Source organism: Tamandua tetradactyla, chromosome 3, assembly GCF_023851605.1.
Source record: "Tamandua tetradactyla isolate mTamTet1 chromosome 3, mTamTet1.pri, whole genome shotgun sequence".
Lineage (NCBI taxonomy): Eukaryota > Metazoa > Chordata > Mammalia > Pilosa > Myrmecophagidae > Tamandua > Tamandua tetradactyla.
Genome location: NC_135329.1, coordinates 207424086 through 207432420, shown reverse-complemented (window position 1 = coordinate 207432420; position 8335 = coordinate 207424086). Strand labels below are relative to the sequence as shown.

General features: G+C 41.5%; 1 pseudogene; it reads right to left on the bottom strand.

Moving 5' to 3' along the window:
• Window positions 1-4620: 4620 nt before the first annotated feature.
• On the bottom strand, window positions 4621-7787 carry LOC143675898 (SWI/SNF-related matrix-associated actin-dependent regulator of chromatin subfamily E member 1 pseudogene; annotated as a pseudogene).
• Window positions 7788-8335: the final 548 nt, after the last annotated feature.

Sequence of the window (8335 nt, the reverse complement as noted above, 5' to 3'; positions counted from 1 at the left end):
TCACTGTTCGCCATTCTGCTTCTTGGCTTCCTCCATCTATTGGGCATCATGGGTAACGTTCAAAATAAATGAACCATAACCTACAGTGTCCTCAATTGGTTGTACAATCAGCAACACTCTCAATTTTAGACAATTTTCATTGGTCCATAATGACATAGAACTGACAAACACAGTGTCACTAAATATCAAATTGTAACTATTCCTTATCACTTGTCCCTCCCCTCTATTAGTTGTTGGTAGTGCTGTGGTACTATTGACATTTCCTGTAACTATTGACCATAGCATGCATTTTTACTTTTCTCCTTATACCCCTTTATTATTGACTCTTTGTCCAATATCAAACCTTTGAAATAGTTCATGTGATAACTTATTTACAATTGTAGATTTAATCAGTAGGATGCATGGCACTATACATTCCTTTTCAATTATGTTCACCTTCAATATGGCAATATTACTTATAACCCTACTAATGAGTTACCATCTCTTCTATCTGTTCCCTTGTATTTAAGTTTAACCTCATTGGGTAGTCTTTCCCCCATCTCTAGCTTTTGTGTATCTGTAGCTCTAGCTCTGTTATATTCTTTTTTTTCCTGTTATATTCTACAGTATAACCTCTGAGATTACCTTTACTAGAGTCAGTAATAGTGAACTCATACAGTATCTCTCTTTTTGTGTCTGACTTATTTCACTCAATTATCCACATTGTCATAGGCTTTGGGACCACAATATTCCATCATATGTACATGTCTCATTTTATTTATTCACTTGTCTGTTGGTGGACACTTGGGTTGTTTCCATCTTTTGGCAATTGTGTAAAATGCCACTATGAACATTGGTCTGCAAACATCTGTTCATGTCACTGCTTTCAGTTTTTCTGAGTATATGCCGAATTGGGCCATAGGACAACTCAATGTTTAGTTTTCTGAGGAACTACCAAACTGTTTTCCACAGGAGCCGTACCACTGTACAGTCCCACCAGCAGTGGATAAAGTGTTCCAATTTCTCCATATTCTTGCCAACATTTGCACTTTTCTGTTTGCTTAATAGCAGTCATTCTTAGATGTGTGAGGTGATATCATTTTATTTGCATTTCCTTTGTAGCTAATGAAAATGAGCATCTCTTCATGTGCTTTTTAGCCATTTGTATTTGCTCTTCAGAATAGTGTCTATCATATCCTTTGTCTATTTTATAATCTGGTTGTTTGTGGCTTCCAAATGTTTTCTTTCATTGATTTGGCTGCCTTTTCACCTTTCTGAAAAAGTCCTTGAGGCACAAAAGCTCTTGATCTTAAAGAGTTCCATTTATCTGTTTTTTTCTTTCACTGCTTGTTTTAGTTTGCTAGCTGCAGGAATGCAATATACCAGAAATAGAATGGCTTTTAAAAGGGGGAATTTAATGAGTTGCTAGTTTACAGTTCTAAGGCCGAGAAAATGTCCCAATTAAAACAAGTCTATAGAAATGTCCAATCTAAGGCATCCATTCAGGGAAAGATACCTTAGTTCAAGAAGGTAGATGAAGTTCAGGGTTTCACTCTCATCTGGAAGGCACATGGCGAACACAGTCAGGGCTTCTCTCTCAGCTGGAAGGGCACATGGCGAACACGGTGTCATCTGCTAGCTTTCTCTCCTGGCATCCGGTTTCATGAAGCTCCCCGGGAGGCGTTTTCCTTCTTCATCTCCAAAGGTTGCTGGCTGGTGGACTCTCTGCTTCTTAGTGCTGCAGCATTCTCTGCTCTCTCTGACTCTCCCATTCTCCAAAATGTTTCCTCTGTTATAGGACTCCAGTAAACCAATCAAAACCCATCCAAATGGGTAGAGACATGTCGTCACCTAATCCATCTTAACAACCACTCTTGACTAGATCACATGATCCAGGGAGATGATCTGATTACAATTTCAAACATACAGTATTGAACAGGGATTATTCTACCTTTATGAAATGGGATTTTGATTAAAACATGGCTTTTCTAGGGGGCATACATCCTTTCAAACCAGCACACTGTTTGTGTTTTACATGCAAAGTTTAAGAAGCTACCTTCTATTACTAGATCTTGAAGATGCTTCATTGCATTTTCTTCTAGAAGTTTCATGGTACAGGTTCTTATATTTAGGTCTTTAATCCATTTTGAATTAATTTTTGTATAGGATAGGGGTCTCCTTTCATTCTTTGAGAAATATCCATATCTCCCATGCCCATTTATTAAAAAGGCTATTCTGTCCCAGTTCAGTGGTTTTAAGGGCCTTTTCAAAGATCAATTGTTCATAGATTTGGTGGTCTATCTCTGTACTCTTGATTCTATTCCACTGATCAATCCTTCTACTTTTGTGCCAATACCATGCTGTTTTGACCACTGTGACTTTATAGAAAGCTTTAAAGCCAGGAGGTGATAGTCCTCCCACTTCACTCTTCTTTTTAAGGATATCTTTAGCTATTTGGGGTCTCTTTCCCTACCAAATAAATTTGATAACTAGCTTTTCCAAGTCCTCAAAGTAGATTGTTGGGATTTTGATTGGTATTGCAATAAATCTGTAGATCAATTTGGGTAGAATTAACATCTTAACGACATTCAACCTTCTTCTCCATGAGCATGGAATATCTTTCCATCTATTTAGGCCATTCAAAAAAATTTCTTTTAACAATGTTTTATAATTTTCCATGTATAAATCCTTGACATCCCTGGTTATGCTTTGTGCTGGTTTGAAGGGAAGTATGCCCTCTAGAAAAGCCATGTTTTAATCAAAATCCCATTTCATAAAGGTAGAATAATTCCTATTCAATGCTGTATGTTTGAAACTGTAACCAGATCATCTCCTTGGATGATGTGATTTAGTCAAGAGTGGTTGTTAAGCTGGATTTGGTGATGACATGTCTCCACCCATTTGGGTGGGTCTTGATTGGTTTATTGGAGTCCTATAAAAGAGGAAACGTTTTGGGGAAAAGGAGATTCAGAGAGAGCAGAGAATGCTGCAGCACCACGAAGCAGAGTCCACGAGCCAGTGACCTTTGGAGATGAAGAAGGAGGGCACCTCCCGGGGAGCTTCATGAACCAGGAAGCCAGGAGAGAAAGCTAGCAGATGATGCCCTGTTTGCCACGTGCCCTTCCAGTCGAGAGAGAAGCCCTGACTGTGTTCGCCATGTGCCTTCTCACTTGAGAGAGAAACCCTGAACTTCATCGGCCTTCTTAAACCAAGGTATCTTTCCCTGGATACCTTACATTGGACATTTCTATAGACTTGTTTTAATTGGGACATTTTCTTGGCCTTAGAACTATAAATTAGAAACTCATTAAATTCTCCTTTTTAAGAGCCATTCTGTTTCTGGTATATTGCATTCCGGCAGCTAGCAAACCAGAATAGCTTATTCCTATATATCTGATTCTTTTGGTTGCTATTTTGAATGGAATTTTTTTCCTTAAGTGTTTTTTCAGGTAGGCCATTGCTTTTGTAAAGAAACATTACTGACTTTTGTACGTTAACCTTGTATTCTGCCACTTTGCTGATTTGTTTATTAGCTCAAGTAGCTTTGTTGTAGATTTCTCACAGTTTTCTAAGTATAGGATCATGTCATCTGCAAATAATTAGCTTACACTTTTCAGGCCAGGGAAGATGTCTAAACCAAAGCATCATCAAAGCAATGCTTTTTCCCCAAGACTGTGGCATTCCAGGGATGGCTTCTGGCAACCCTTGGTCCTTATCTTGTCACATGGCAAAGCACATGGTGACACCAGCTGGCCTCTCCCTTCTCTTCTGGGTTCCATTGATTTCAACTTCTTGCTCCCTGGCTTTCTTTCTGTCTGTCTGAATTTCATTCTCTTATAAAGGACTCCAGTAATAAGATTAAGTCCCATCCTGATTGAGGTGGGCTGTGCTGGTTTGAATCTGTGGTGGACCCCAGAAAAGCCATGTCCTTTAATCCTCATTCAATATTGCTGGGTGGGAGCATTTTGATTGTTCCCAGGGAGATGTGACCCACCTAATTGTGGGTGGTAACTTTTGATTAGATGATTTCCATGGAGGTGGGTCTCCACCCATTGAAGATGGAGTTGCTTACTGGAATCCTTTAAAAGAGGAAACATTTTGGAGAGAGTCCCCTTTTTTGTAGAGCCATGAAAAAGCCATCAGATGCTTCCATGTTCGCCATGTACCCTGCCAGCTGAGAGAGAAACGTTGAACGTCATCAGCCTTCTTGAACTAAGGTATCTTTCTCTGGATGACTTAAATTGGACATTTCTATAGACTTGTTTTAATTGGGACATTTTCTTAGCCTTCAAACTGTAAACTTGTAATTTATTAAATTCCCCTTTTTAAAAGCCATTCTGTTTCTGTATTAAATTCTCCTTTTAAAAAGCCATTCCATTTCTGGTATATTGCATTCCAGTAGCTAGCAAACTAGAATATGGGCCACACCTTAACTGAAGTCACCTCATCAAAAGGTCCTACTTACGATGGGGTCACACTGTCAGGAATGGATTAAATTTAAGAACATGTTTTTCTGGGGTCCTTACAGCTCCAAACTATCATGCAACTGTCACATAATATGACAGTCTCTTGGATTCCTTTCTCTGATAGTCAGTTTTTAATTTTTATTTATTTTTTAGAACACACAAAACAAGACAACATTTATTCTTTTTTCTCCTCTTCTGGCATGGGGTCTGTTGGTGGCTCCTCCTCTGTTGCACTGTTGCTCTCTGAGCCAGAGCTGCTATCGCTGGTTTCTCCTCTGCCATACTGGTGACCCCGTCCTGCCCACTCTCCTTGTCCTCAGTAGACGCTGTCATTGTTACCATCCGTTGGCCTTCTGTTGTTCCTTCAAGGTGTGTCTCCTCTGTCTCCATTGGAATGTTCTCATCCTCCTTCTTTTCTTCGCTGCTTGTTCAGGAACAATACTGCTGTGACTGTGGGCAGCTTGTTCTGCTGCCTCCTTCTCCCTTTCCTTCTGTCTTTTGCAGACCTGCTCCTCTGACCATGCTATTTTGGCCACAATTTCCTCCATATATCCACCTGTACCTTCAACCCCACAACATTTCAAGTTCATTGTTTAAATGAATCTGTGCTTTCCAGGAATTCCTCTTCTTTTCCTGGTGTCACTCCTCTATTTAAAGAAATTCAGCTTCTAGTTTTTGCGGATGAACCCTGTCGTTTAAGGGCCTGCATTCTAGCTGTTGTGACAACTAACTGAACATCTGAAACAGGCCGTGGCTGTGTGCTTCATTGAAAGGCCTGTTCATTGATCATTGAAAGATGATCATAACCATCATGATCAACTGCATCTTTGGCAGGCTGGATGCTCATGTGAGCTTCTCCTTTCTCCATGTGAGTCTGTCTCTGTCGACTTTCTTCCTCTAAAGCAGCTTCTGCACGGCTTTTTTTAAAAACTTTTTTTATTGTGTAACATCTATACAAAACAAAAAAAAAGAAAAAAGCAATAGTTTTCAAAGCACTCTTCAACAGGTAGTTAGAGGACAGATCCCAGAGTTCTATGAGCTACTATACCATCCTCTCAGATTTTTCCTTCTAGCTGCTCCAGAATACAGGAGGTTAGATGAAATAAACTTTATCATCACAATCGACTTTTTTCTTTCTTTTTTTGTGAAAAATAACATATATACAAAAAAGCGCCATAAATTTCAAAGCACAGCAAAACAATTAGTTGTAGGGCAGATTTCAGAGTTTGTATGGGTTACAATTCCACAATTTTAGGTTTTTACTTCTAGCTGCTCTAAGATACCAAAGACTAAAAGAAATGATTCAGCAGTCATATTCGTTTGTTAAACCCCACCTTCTCTGTATAACTCCATCATCACCTTTGATCTTTCTATCCCACTATCCCACTGTTTAAGAGTAGTTGGGCTATTTCCGTTGTTTTTTTTTTTTTGCATGGGCAGGCACAGGGAATCGAACCTAGGTCTCCAGCATGGCAGGTGAGAACTCTGCCTGTGGAGCCACCGTGGCCCACCCCGATTCTAACTTTTTCATGTTGGAAGGGACTGTCAGTAATATGGGGTTGGGAGATGGAACTAGCTGATGTTCTGGAGAGGCTGGCCTCTGCCATGGTCAGGTTCATGTGTCAACTTGGCCACGTGGTGGGACCTGTTCGTCTGTTTGGGCAGGTGCTGGCCTGTCTGTTGCAATGAGGGTATTTCGTAGAATTAGATCATGATCACGTCAGCTGCATCCACAGCTGATTCCATTTGTAATCAGCCAAGGGGAGTGTCTTCTGCAATGAGTGATGCTTAATATAATCACGGGAAGCCTTTTAAGGAGGATTCAGAAGAGACAGGCTCTCTTCCTGCTTCGGCCGGCAAGCCTGTCCTGTGGAGTTTGTCCAGAGCCTCCATCGGAATTGTCGGCTTCACAGCCTGCCCTGCAGATATTGGACTCTGCATTCCCACGGTCACGTGAGACACTTTTATAAATTTTATATTTGCGAGTGTTCCCTGTTGATTCTGTTTCTCTAGAGAACCCTAACTAGTACAGCCTCCCTATGTTTCAGAACTTATCTTGTCCAGAGACTTATCTAGAGGTTTTAAGTTTCTGGAAAATTACCCTAATGCATGGAAACTCTGTAGAATCTTACATATTGCCCTAGGTGTTCTTTAGGATTGGCTGGAATGGTTTTGGTTGGGATTTGGCAAGTTATGATAGGTGGCGATGACTAACTGAAGCTTGTGCAAGAGTGACCTCCTGAGTAGCCTCTTGACTCTATTTGAACTCTCTCAGCCACTGATACTTTATTAGTTACACTTCTTTTCCCCCTTTTGGTCAGGATGGTCATGGTGCCAGGTCAGACTCATCCCTGGGAATCATCTCCCATGTTGCCAGGGAGACTTTTACCCCTGGATGTCATGTCCCACATAGTGGGGAGGGGCAGTGATTTCACTTACAGAGTTGGGCTTAGAGAGAGTGAGGCCACATCTGAGCAACAAAAGAGGTCCTCCAGAAGTAAGTCTTAGGCATACCTACAGGCAGGCTAAGCTTCTCTGCTACCTACATAAGCTCCACAAGGGTAAGCCTCAAAATCAAGGGCTTGGCCTATTGATTTGGGTGTGGCTAAAGTTTGACACAGTATCAGGGGATTTCCTGATCGTAAAGTTTAATAGTTTCATATTTTTTCTCCCATCCCTCAAGGGATTTTGCTAATAGTTTTAGATTATCTGTTTAATATATTCTAGGATGTATCCAGATATTACATTAAGTTATACAGGATTAAAAGCCCTCATTCTTAGTCTGGGCTTGCTGTGTTTCAATTGTTCAAATGAGTATTCCAGCAGGTTGAGTTAGATTATGTGCTACAGAAAATGTAGGTTCCGGATAAAATAAACCTTTCTTCATTTGGTCTCAAAGAGTAGACTGCACGACTCTTCGCATTTATGGAAGCAAGGTATGTGGGGAGAGTTAGGATAGACGGTCACAGATTCATTGAACTCTATCTTTTCTGCTTCATATTCATTCAGATACTCGTTTTTCTTCATCAGTGAGATCTTGCCACACGTCACCAATAATCTTGCCAATTCCCCACAACTTTAGGTCAGGATTGGAAGACTTTCATGCTGTACCTCAGGTAGGGCATGAGCAGCTCATCTAATGGCTTTGGGGGTTTGGGGATTATAAAACCAGAGGATGCCATGCCCTGGCTGTAGGTTCTGGGGTTCCCTCCAGCCTGTAGTCGCTGTAGGCAGGATGACTGTATGGATTGCATCCCCAAACTCTGGGGTGCCCCGCATCTGTGCTGCAGGAGCTGGGGTGGGAGGTGGGGCATAAGATGGTCTTTTTGACAGGTTGGAAGATTATGTTTTCAGTTCCTCAGGGGTGCATATGAGACGCCGCAGGCGGAAGGAGCACCCGCAGCTCTGGCTATGGTTCCCTTTCGATGGTCAGTTTATGTGTCAATCTGGCCAAGCTACTGTCCCCAGTTATTCAATCAACCCTTAGTTTTGGCGTGGCTGGGAAGGTATTTGGTGGATGTGATTCAAGTTCCCGATCAATTGGCTTTAAGTGGGGGAGGTTATCCACGTCATCCTGATTCAAAAAGTTGAAAGGCCCGATGAGCAGAGCTGAGACTTCCCTAAAGAAGAAATTCTGCCTGTGGTCTGCAGGTTCAGTCTGTGCCAGAGAGTTCCAGCTGCCCTTCCGGCTCGCCTGCCCTTTGGATCATAGATTTGCCTTGCCAGCCCTACAGTCACGTAAGCCAATTCCCTGCAAAAAATCACTCAGGTTACATCTCCTCCTGAGGCTCGTTCTCTGGTTGAAACCTGACCGATACAGTACAAGTCACAGAATTGCTCACACTTTGCTTACTGCCTGCATGACAACTGAAGGAAAGGTAGGGGTTAAT